A 12,482-nucleotide genomic window follows, 5' to 3' on the forward strand; every position below is an offset into this window, starting at 1 on the left:
AATATTTTGATGACAAAATAGTCAGGACACAGTTACAAGTTAAGAAAATAGAAGTGATTTAGCAAGAGTCTCATCTTGAAGAGTAACATCTTTGCTGGTGATGTGGTGTAAGCCCCAGAAACATTCACGTGTGGGTACTTTCTCATACCCCGCCTCCTGCTGGGTGGCATGGGCCTTTTGCTCCAGTTCCTTCTTACTCCATACCTAATCCCCTCTGAACAAGCAGTACTCAGTTTTCAAGGAGCTGAGATGAGGAAGGTTCTGCTTTCCAGGTCAGTACAAATTAATTAATGATAGCGTAGAGTTGTTTCTGGGGTAATGTAAGTAGCGCAAGAGTAACTCTGCTTGCCACACTCTCTTGGGAACCAGTGTGGTAAGTACAAAGATGACTGAGCTTAATTAAATATAGATTCCAAACGACTCCTGTACTGCATACAATTTTTTTTCTCAACTTTTCTATCAGTGCCCTTCCTTCTGAATGTAAAATGTTTATCCCAATCATAGATATGACAAAGTAGAGATGTTCTTTCTTCTTTGGCTTTCTTCCTACATGGTGAATATGGCTAACAAATCACAAGAATAAATTTTTGCTATTGTGTATAAGTCATATTGATTTATAATTTTTTAAAAAAGATAATTGCCATTAAAAAATTATTTCAGACCCCAATTTCAATCATTTATAGGTATGAAGAGTGTTTAAAGAACACTTCAAACAACTTCACATTTATAGTTTTCCAGATAAGAGCAAGTATAAAGATGGAGGTTTATTTACTTTAATATGAAAATCTAAGTGTTTTTTTGTTTGTGTATGCATGCACGTATGATACACACCTATACGTATATAATTCAATCAGATAGGGTCTTAGTTCATTTATTCTTGTTTTATAAGGATATCTGAGACTGAGAAATTTATGAAAAACTGATCTCTTGCAGTTCTGGAGGCTGGGATAGCAAGGTGCTGGCATCTGGTGAAGGCCTTCAAGTTGTCTTATGGCAAAGGGCCATGGTGGGAGTACACAGGATAAAGCAAGAGGGAGGCAGCAAAGGAAAGTTGAGGAAATTGAACAGGCTTTTTTTTTTTCCTACTCCTGCCACTACAGCCTAATCTATTCATGAGTGCTGTGTCCTCAGGACCTATGCACCTTTTAAAGTCCCCACTTCCTACTATTATCACCATGCAAATAAAAGCCGACATGAGTTCTGGAGGGTACATTGAAGACATAGCAGATAGGCATATCACTGGGCACATCTTCTTTGAATAGCCAAAGAATAAGCTACAAACAGGCTGAGTCTCCTCAGGTTAGTATACCACATTTAAGCAATTAGCATCTTTATTGTGCTTTACCATCTCTGAAGTTCTTGGCTATTTTACTATAGTACATATGGTAACTTACTATGCTGCGGCCCACACATAAGTTTGTAGAGAGGAATTTAGGGAGTCATTAGTAATCAAATTTCAGACACCCCACACACCACACTGCCTTTCCTCACTCTACTTCTCAGAGCTGGATGGCTCTCACCTTACATACAGCAATAGTCCTTGAAGAGGCAGCCAATTACAAACTGTATGTGACAGTCATCTTTTTCTTTCTGTTTTTTTGCAGTGCTGGGGATGGAACCCACATTCTTGAGAAAGCACTTTACCACTGAGCTATGTCCCAAGCTAGAGAAAGCAATCTTGAAGAACTGCCAAATAAACAAAAATGAATAGAATGGATCCCAGTCACTGCTAGTAGTTTCGATGAATGTTTCTTGATCAGATAAAATTGGTGGATCAAAACTCTCCCAATTTTAAAATGTGTTCCAAATTAATGAATCCAGTAAGTGCTCTTTGGGTATTTCCTATGTGTCAGACCTGTGAGGTAACTGGGAATAATGTGGTGAATAAGTCAGAAAAAGACATCATAGGGACATTTTTTTTCCCATTTATATGTAAGACCAAGTCTGTATTTTTAGCTGTCAGAGAGAAAAAAAACATTCTCCTAAAACTTAGAAACTTAGAATTTTGATAAGGGGTTTATCAGATTAGCGAGGAATAGAGTTTCTAACCTCATCCCAAATATACCTGATAGTATTCTACCATCTTTAGTAGGATTACTGATGTGATAACAGCTAGGAATATACATTTGGGTAGAGAATAAGGAAAGGATTGCACCAGTATCTTATGGCTTACAGAATTTGAAAAAGTCCCTCGGGTAATTTTAATATTCTTGCAAAGTAACAGCATAAATAAATTACACTTAAACACAGAACCTGGGAGTAGTAACCTCTGCTGCAAAGACTGGGTCATTAATGATAAAGTCCAGAAGTCATACCCCACCAGAAAAAAGCCTACAGTGTAACTCAGTTGAGCTTATGAACTTATGACATAGAAGAGTGTGACAAGGACTCTTGTCAAACAAAGACTGAGTCCTTGTGGGATTTGGGGAGGGGGTGCAGTTCATGTAAAATTTTGAAGGTAAATCTTGAGATAGACTCAAAGCAGAACAAGACTATATAATTATTTTCTTTCCATTTAATAACATTTTTATGCACATGAGGTTTGGCCTCAAAGATAGATTCGGAGTACTATTTCCTTGGAAATAATAAAGTTAAGATAAATACAGAATACAAATTCTGGAACGGAAGGAAGATCTGCCCCTGGGCTGGAAATCAAGGTTGCTTCCCTGTGTCAAGAAACCCACAGGCAAGAGGGGTATGCCATTCTGGTTCACATTCAAACAGCAATGTGTCTGACACTATGATTTTAGAGAACAAGTTTTCTTTGCCCTATGCCCTTAACCAAAGCTGTTTTACAGATTCATATTAGTATGACAAGATGGAAGTGAAGTTTTGACTGAGGCCCTCAAGAAATAATAGGTGTGAAATTCTAAAATAAGTTGCTGCAAAAGGAAGCAAACCTGCAAAGGAAATTTCGCACTTGGTAAATCTTAAAACCCCTTCACTCAAAATAGGATCATAAAAGGTGGAGGGTGGAGATTTGGAAAGGATCTATGGAGTTTTCTTTGAAGAAAGCAATGCTATGAGTCCCATAAGTACTCCTTCAAGATCTTGTTCTTAAACTCACCACAGGTGGGTGTCAGTAGGACCACCAGGGCAACTTGACTGATGTACTCTACTATTTGGAGCTACTGACAATCAACCTGAAAAATCTCAAGTTAAGAGGCTGAAGGGATTGGTTTGAGGCAGTGGGGGTGGGGTAGAGTGGGGAGGATGGAAGAGAAAGAATGCTGAAAATGGCTCTGCCCTGGTGTAGCTGCTGGTCCACATCCCCGGATGGGGGTAAAGTATGTCTGAGTGTTTTTTGAGGACCAGATGAGAGCCATTCATTAGAGAGAGCTGGGCTGGAGAAGATGTTTAAATCCCACCCAAGAACACCTGGAGAGGCCAGGGGAACATTCCTTCCCTCCTGTTCAACAGGAGAATCTATAGGATGTGGCCTGTAGGGAACCAGTAACTAAGGAGAAAGAGGTACCCAGGGAAAATTGCATTGCCCAGATTCTGAGAGGTGCAGACAGATGTTTCAAGTGCAGCTCAAGTTTCAAGTGCAGAACACCCACAAACACCCAAGAGGGAAAAACTATAAGCTTTAGCTTTTGGCCAGGCTCAGAGAAAACCCTCCTGGCAACAGTACTAGTTAAGCACAAACATGCTAGTCCAGGATTCTTCCTGCTTCTCACATTATGAATTTGAAGAAGGGCTTATGGGATAAAGACATGGAGTCCTTTCCCCTCTCTGGGAGTACACGACCTGTCAGCATTGATCCTAGTTGGGAAGTGGAAGAAAGGCTTACCTTTGGATGAAGCTTGAAGTGTTCATCAAAATGTTGTCACTGAGATTTAAATTCCTGAATTGAAATTGTATTTTGGGGCTTAAGTTGGCCAAAGGATTTTTAATACATAATAGCCATCAGAAAAGTTATGGGATTGCCCCAGGGCAGGGATAGTTCTCCTCCCACTGACTCTTTATTCATAGGATATTGGCAGACAAAGGTTGGCCTCCTGCTTCCCTCCATTCCGCCAGTTCTGGGTGTTCTACAAACCTATCTCACTGAGCTGGCGATAGTGGGTTTATTTATTGACATTTACCAACCAGGCAAGTGCTTTTGCTTTTTAAATAAACTGAGCTTATATAGGCATATTTCAGACAGGAAATGGGAAATTAGTAGAAGACCTAAAAAGGGAATGGCAACTTGAAACTAGAAGAGACAAGGAGGGTACTGAGTGCCTAGAATCCAACTAAAGTAGAATTTCTAGAGACAGCTAGTCTCTTCAAGATTGTGTGCCTATAGCACCCTTAATTTCTTCATCATCTGCGTAGTAATAATTTGTCTAAAGATGCAGATTCTGTGTCCTGTTCACTGTTATATAACCAGACCTAATCTGTCCTTGGCAAATAGTAATTTCTTCATAGACCTGTGCCTGATGGACTGACTGAATGAATGAATGCTCATTTCTTTCATTACTCTGAAAAAGAAGAGAAAAAACAAAATATGATTGTACTCCGACATTAGAAATGTAATGTCATACCTGTCAGGAATCCTTGTAATAAAACACACAGTTCTTATCACTGTCTTCAAGGGTCCCTCCTTCCTCTCTGACCTGTTTGATACCACTCCTTTTGTAGGCCAGTCTGCCCACACTAGCTTTCTCCCTTACATCCGTTTTCTTCAGGGCCTTCACCCTTACTGTTTACTCTCTCCTGGTGTTTCCTCACTTAGGTAGCAGCTCAAATCTTAGAATTTCTCCTCAAAGCATTTCAACATTCTGTGTCCATCCATGCTAAGCAAGTTTGTGATGCAGGGAAAGTAGATTTATTTATTATTTTTGAGATAGGGTCTTCTCGTTCAAGTTGGTCTCAAACTCCTGGGCTCAAGCAATCCCCCTGCCTCAGGCTCCTAAGTATCAGGAACTACAGGCATGTGTCATACCTGGAAAGTTATTCCTGTTCCCAAATAAACTATTTCCTGGTCACTTTTTCATTTTCTTCTTCATCCCTGAACCACTCTGCAAGTTGACCTGTTTACTAGTTCATTATCTATCTTCTTGTACTGATGAGAATAGCTTCAAGTCTGCCTAGTGCAAGGCTATATTCTGAGTGTTTAGCATTAGAGAATATCGATTATAAGCTTGATGAGTCAATGGATAAAAGAATCATCTTAGTCACATATTATTTAAACTCAATGAAAGAAATTTAGTGGTGGAATTTCAGGTATTATCATAGAAAAGATTTTTGGATTGTGTTCTTCCTTTTCTGCTCATACTAGGCAACACTAAGTTCCCCTTTTTTTCTTAGATGATTTAAAATTAAATAGAGCTGAACACTAAATTACTTGCCCCAAGCACTTACTTCAGGACATATATTTTCAGACTATTGTTTAGGATTCCATTTATTTCAAAGGTTCTGTCAAAACCCTTTGTTAGGAAATGTGGTTACTTTGTCCTCCAAAGACAAAGTTTATTCTTAGGAAGAGAGAATAAAGGATTGTCCTGCTCTTTGAATTAGCTTTTTTGTCCTTGCTTCTTTTCAAGTTGATGTTTACCTTAACATTCCTTTCCTTTGCTAGGTCTGATTTTTGTCAATCTCCATTTTTTTTCACTGTTATATACTTCATGAAGTTTTGGAGGATGTAAGTGCTTAATTTCACACAGCTTGCTTTAGAACTTCATGGGAATGACAAGAAGAACAAAGAATGGTATGGCAGCCAGAGAGAATTGTGCTAGAGTGGTCTTTAGGTGAGATATACTACACCCACTTCTAAATTGACCAAGATGACACCTTGCCTAACTGAAGTGGTCTGAGAACTCAGATTATTTGAACTATGGGTCACTGGTGATCCTTATCTCATTCCCTCCTCTCAGATTTTAATTTTCAAAGACTGACACACTGTGAAGTACTGTCACATTCTTTTCTCTCCCTTCATTAGCTGAGCTTTCCAGTTTGTATCTGAATTTCTTTCTGTAGTCTTTTTTGTACTTTGGATTCCAAATTCTTCCTATGAAGGTGTTTTTCTATAATAAAGCTGTGTACAGTGTAGTGCTAATCTATGTTATGTGCTGCAAAAATAGTGGTTACCCAGGAAGGAAATGAAGGCGCCTGTCACGTTTGCAAAGTTTTTTTAAGAGCTGAAGTGGGCTGATACCAGTTCGTATTTTTTGATGGTCCTCAGATTTTAAGTGTATTTACTGTACTTTCTTCGGCTGTAGATGAATCAGTTCCCTGCTTATCCTCAAAGTTTATTTTTACCTTTCTCTACATTTTACTCATTTTTCTATTCTTACAAATTTCCCCCTAATGATGAAAGTAATACACGATAAAATACGAAAAGCAGGAAGATAAAGTCACATATTATCGAAAAGGTGAACACAGTTTATCTTTTCTTCGCATGTGACAATATCCACCAGAATCTTATGCAGCAATTTTTTTTTTTTTTTTTTTTTAGCAAAACCCACAGACCTAAGTTCACGTGATGTTTAAAATTAGTTGTTATTCATCAAGTTCACACAAAAATTAAAGAATTGCCTGGAGATAAGAAAACTCGTATCCGGTAAATGGACCTGGGCATCCGGGGTTTTCTTCAGAGAGGCTGTTTGTTCCTCAAACACACCCCATTCTGCAGCCACCTGGGACTGAGGAACCAAGGGCAAGCGAACCAGGCGCTAGGCGCTAGGCTTGCGAAGGTTGCGGGTAAGAGGAGGAGCTACAGAGCTGTCACCAATCAGGGCTACGCTTTGTTTTCCCTTACCGACCAATGAGGAAGTGCTTCTGGGAAGGCTGTCCTCAAGTTTGAGACTCCCACTACTTTCGCAGCCTATTAGCAGGCACCTCTTACAAAGCGTCCGCGGAGCTCACGCCCAGCAGGTGGTGCGGCCCCGCCCTTCCCCCCGCCCCTCGCCCGTGTCTCCACCCCTCCGAGGGAGGGGGCCGGGTCGGTTACTCGCCGGGCTGGAGGTGGGGGCCGGTCTCCCACTGGGTTGGTGCGTTTTGCGTTCGCCGCTCCGGAGCCGAGCCCGCTGGCTTCTGTTTGTCTTCTGCAGCTGCTCTGGTGGCTGCCAACTTGCCCCCGGGCCCCGGGCTGCAGGGGCAAGAGCCAGCGCGCCTCCTTAGGACCACGGCTACCAGAGCAGGTAATGGGGCGCCGGGACTGCAGCCCAGTCCGAATACCCTGCTTAGTGCTGGCGGCGGCGTCTGTTTTCCTTGCTGCTCTGGCCGCCGGCGACCGGGCGGGGGCGGTGGTCACCGGGAGCCTCCAGCGGCCTCAGCCCCGAGCCCGCCGCGGCGTGGGCGGCGGCACCTTGCGGGGAGGTGGGGGCGGGGCCGGGCGCGGGGGTGTGGGGGGCCGCCGCGGGCGGGACTTTGGGGACCCTGCGGGACCCGGGTGGGGCGGCGGGCGATGGGAGGGCGGGAAGACGTGCAGGTGGAGGGGAATTGCAGAGTTGAGTCAGGCTCCTGAGAAGGACCTACTGATAAGTAAACGGGTAAGAGAGGTAGGTGTGTGTGTGAGAGAGAGAGAGTGTGTGTGTGTGTGTTGTGTTTTCTCCGCTAGTAAGGCGTCTTTACTGTGGTCGGGTTGATTACATTTTCTGGAGACAGGGTCTTGGCAGTGCGATGCACACGTTAACGATATTTACACATTTATTATTTTTAGAATTAAAAGTAGCCTTTAACGTGAACTTGTTTGGAGGCTTTTCCTTAAATGACAAGTAGACCCAGCAGTGTGACTCAACCTTTGTCTGGACTGAAGTGGGGAAAGGTGAGAGAGGAACGAGGGGGAGTAATGTTCACAAGAAATGCCTGTGCAGGTTTGAAAGGATTGTGGGGGTGGGACCTTGTTGCTGTCACTCTGCGGTGAGTAGGAGTAGAATTGTGATTTGGTTTTTTTTTTTGTTTTTGTTTTTGCTTTTTATGATTTTAAATAACAGTTAATTTTTAAAAAGCTTCTCCTGAAGCAGTCACTGGACTTTAGGTTTAAGGGATGCACCTGCTACCCATGTGGTACTACTTTGCAGACAAGCCTTAGGCAATTCAGTGCGTGATTTGATGTATTTATAAAACGGTGCTTTGGATTGCTGTTACCTTTTTTTTCTTTCTGTTTGGTACACCATTTATTCACAAGTGAAATGATAAAGGTCAACGAACTTTAGTAATAATGGCACAGTGATAACTCTTGAAGAGCATCATTTTCTCTGTCCACGTTCACTAAGGTTCTACAAAACAGTATTTCCATTTAGATCTATTGGTCTGAGACGTTCATATCCTCTGCCGATTTTAGTATGTCATCCTCCTACACAATACTGAGGTAGGCTGTGCATAGCATGCCCATTTTTAAGGCACATAAACTGAGAGCTGCAGAGGTGACAGGAATCTACCCTAGTCACTTGACTTCTACGTTTTTTAAAATTTTTAAATTTTTTGTTTATTTTTGCAGTACTGTGGATCCACTTCAGGGCACTGCACTTGGTAAGGAAGCACTCTGCCACTGAGCTACATTTCCAGCCCCAAAATTTTATACCTAGATTTAAATCCGAGATCTGGATAAGGTTCTTTCCATCAAGCCAACTTCTGCATACTGATTTGATCACATGTACAGGAGTCAAATACCAAGATGGTTATTTCCAAGTAAAAAAAATTGTTTATTAGCTTTCTTTTTCATTTTTCTTTTTCCTTCAAAGTTGCTAATATAGTTTGAATTTTGCCCAAAGATAATTTTCCACACAGGCAAAACAAAAATAAAAACTGGTTGTGCTATGAGAATCGCTATTTTAAAATTTGGGGGGCTTTCCATATATGGAACTTTATTTATGTTTTCTTCTCTAACTTAGCAGTGATTTCAGGACAATTATTTCAGAATTGACTTGAAATAATTTGCATAAAGGCAAATCCAAATGAAGTGTGATGTATTTTTGATTATGACTTTAGGGAAATCTTTACTGTAGATTTATAGAAAGTTTGAAAATGTAATGAAAATTTCTTAATTAGAATAACTCATGCAAGGAAGTTGAAGGTCAACATGGAGCAGGTTTTGATGGGTAGTTGGGAGTAACCGCTGTTGATGTCAAGGCTTAAGGAACTCTAGAGAGTTGTAAAGTTTGTTAAGTGTATTTTGCAGGGGAATGTGGAAATGTTTTATGAATTAATGAATGGGACTCTTTGAATCATAAAGTAATCCTTTGTGGCTAATGTATGTTACAGGTCTATTTTGACATAACTTTTTTTGTGTAATATTCAAGACACAGGGCTTGTCAGTTTGCCCTGCACTAATTTATTTGTTTTTGCTTTAGTACCTTTATTTAACTTTTACTCTCCTGTTAACTTAGTTTCTAGCACTGAAGCAAAAATTTCCATAAGGAAACCTTTCATCATCTGTTAATTTGTAAGGATGAGTCCTTTCTTTTGATGAGCCCAGACCTCCTGCAGTGTGGGAAATTGGAAAGAGATTTTAGCTGTTTGCGAAGTATTTGCCTGAATTCATAGCTGAGTTTCTCCTTTCAACCTATATGGTTTTCTAGGTTTCTGTGATTTTTTTCTTAAAAAAAAAAAAAAAAAATTAATTACATTACATTTACATTACATGACTTCCACTAGATGGTGCACTGAATGCTGCTTATTGGTGATTTCAAGCTGATTTAAAAATTATAAACATTTCAATGACAAAAATGTTCTGCAGCTGTTTTTATTGTAGCAATGAATGGCTTAAATTTTATTAAATAATATTATTTGGATGGATAGGGTAGCTTAATTTAAAGGGAAGGAAATTGCTAGTAATTTCATAAATAACCTCTACTCTAAAGCTTTTTGGTTGTTCTTGTGGTCAGGGACCCAGACCAGAATGTAGACTTATTGGTCCTTATTTATGTATACTTGAACTTTTTACAAAATGCTTTGTGTTTTGTTGAAATCTTATATAATTTTGTACTGAGCTATTTGAGCAAAGCCTATGCTTTTCTTTTCTTTAGATTTCTAATTCTTTAAAAGAAATGGTGAATGGTGTGTGTAATAAGATTATTCACTATAAACAGCTGCTTAAGTAAAAGAAAAATTTTTGTAGGCATGTGAAATGTTTTTTTTTTTTTGGAATACTCAATAAAGCTTTGTTCTTTTAGGAGAATATTTATTTGCTGGCTTTACTTAAGGAAGAGGGGAGTGAGTATTCTTCTCACTCTGATAGGTACTATTAGTTGGGCTTGTTACTGATCAGGTTGCTTCTTATGGATGGTTACAGAAAGAAGATGAGAAAACACAACTGTTGCTTTGATAAAAGCAATACTTATTTTAGGTACAGGGATGGTTAAAGTTCTTGGAGAACCTGGGATGATTGCATTTTGCAAGATACTTTGAAGGAATCACTGGGATTTTAAAATGCAAGATAGGAGTTTAAATGAGAAGGTCTTTAGGTGGCTGGTGTGTTTATTTCAGTTCCACTGTGCTGTGGGTGGGAAGGAGAGCAATGATAACTTGTCTTGGAACCACAGCTTGTTCTCAGGGGAGTGATGGTGATTTGGAAGGAAGGAATAAATAGGGTTCATCCTTTCTGGTAAGATAGTTCTTTGGCAGTGCTGCTAGCCCTTGGATGAGTGTGGGCTTGGGAAGGTGGGTCCTTGTAAGTGACCAGGCCGTTCAAAGTTGTCCTGGTGTAGGCTTCCCAGGGTTCTCTTCGCCTTTAAAGAAACTTAATCATGTCAGTGAGCATTTAAAGTCAGGTTTATAGCTCGCTTGTGGTCTAGACTTGGGCTAGGTACTCTTTAGTCTTCCAGTTGATGCTTTCAGTTTTTGAAATAGAATCCTGAACTTTATAAAATTAATGAATGAAGTATGCAAGTGAATAGCTTCAGAGAGTTATTTACCTTATGATAAGTTCCCAAATTATCTTGGGTGCTTGAATATACTTATTTCTCACTCTCTTCCATCTTTTTTTTTTTTTTTTTTTTAAAGCCTAGTTGGTAAGGACAAATGTGAATGCACATATATTGCTCAAATTGAGGACGTGGGTTGGGGATAAAGAGTCTTCTTGGTCTTGATATAGCTTTGAAAAGAGAAGGGTCAGGGAGGATGTTGTTAGGGGCAGGTATAATAAAGGGCAGGGATCATGTTATGGCTGCTGTGTAATTAGGTGTTGACTGGCTTTACTCATGATTAATAAATTCTCATGGAAAGAGTTCTATCTGTGTACTTAAGTAATTTGAATCTTGAGAATCAAATATTTCTGAAGGCTGTAATTTCTTTTTTTGGCAATTGAAAGTTTGTTGAACTGATGTTGTAAAAATTTGGAGTTGAGCCCAGGATAAAAAGGATTATGGAGTTATTGCTCAAGATTTATCAAGCTTCTACTGCCCAAATTCAAAATATATTTTTTCTTCCTATTATGGCCTCTGATTTTTTTGGAGTTCATGTGGACTTCTGTGCTCCTTGCCTATTTTGCATTCTGCTCAGTTCCTGGTAAGGACCATTAGAGTTATACATTCATTCCTTGGTATCCCTCAGGGATCTGGTTTCAGGACCCCCTCGTGGCTACAGATCTGAGGATGGATGTTCAAGTTTCTTATATAAAATGGCACAGGATTTGCATATAACCTACACATGTCCTCTCATATACTTTAAATCATCTCTAGATTACTTATCATGTCTAGTACATTGTAAATGCTTTTTAAATAGTTGTTATACTGTATTGTTTAGAGAGTAATAAGAAAAAGTCTGTATGTTCAGTACAGACACAATTTTTTTTCCTTAGTATTTTTGACCCACACTTGGTTGATTTCCTGGATTTGGAACCTGTGGATTCAGAGGGTCCACTGTACTTTTTTAATGTGGCATAATCAGGGTACAGATTAGGTATTTTGCCAGTTTTTGGGAAAGAGGGTATGTCCTCTGGATGGTGAGGAAATGAATTAACATGGTTTTGATTTTTATTCATTTAAAATAGAAAAAAAATCTCTAAATTTTGGAGTTTTCAAAATGGTAGTCATTTCACCTTTAACATTAAACCAGCATAAAAAAATATAGACAAATGATTCTCAAAGTTTAGCTTGCTTTCAAATAACTTGGAGGGCTTAGTAAAATGTAGGTTGCTGCCCTCTATCCTGGAGTATCTGATTTAGTAGGTCTGGGCTCTTTGCATTTCTGATTAGTTCCAAGGTAATGGTGATGCTGTTGGTTCAGGGACCACACTTTGAAATTCATCGAATAGATTCTAGAAGGAATAGAACGGTGTAATTGCTAGCATAGGTTTTGAAGTTTGAAAGATGAGTTGAATTTACTAGATCTTTGACTTCAGGCAATTTTCTGAACCTCTCCTTTTCATTTCTAAGGTGAAAATAATATAGTATTATGTTGTTAATATTAAATGAACTTATGGATATAGAAACAGAACAGTTTGTAAAACATGTAATAAATGTTGACTTTTAAGAATAAAAATCAGTGTTTGAATAAGTAGAATCCTGAATCTTAGGAAATTGAAGGAAGATCCTTAAAGACAGAACATTTTA

The 12,482-nt window shown here is 39.4% G+C and overlaps 1 protein-coding gene across 2 annotated transcripts in view; it reads left to right on the forward strand.

Annotated features, from left to right (window-relative positions):
* Window positions 1–6,902: 6,902 nt before the first annotated feature.
* The window catches only part of MPP7 (MAGUK p55 scaffold protein 7), a 228,652-nt gene continuing 223,072 nt past the window's right edge, over window positions 6,903–12,482 (forward strand). For both annotated transcript variants that reach the window (XM_079106920.1, XM_079106921.1), the window contains exon 1: window positions 6,903–7,127. The gene's annotated coding sequence lies outside the window, so the exon portion shown is untranslated. The remainder of the gene's footprint in view (window positions 7,128–12,482) is intronic.

The sequence above is a fragment of the Sciurus vulgaris genome (assembly GCF_902686455.1).
Source record: "Sciurus vulgaris genome assembly, chromosome: 12".
NCBI lineage: Eukaryota > Metazoa > Chordata > Mammalia > Rodentia > Sciuridae > Sciurus > Sciurus vulgaris.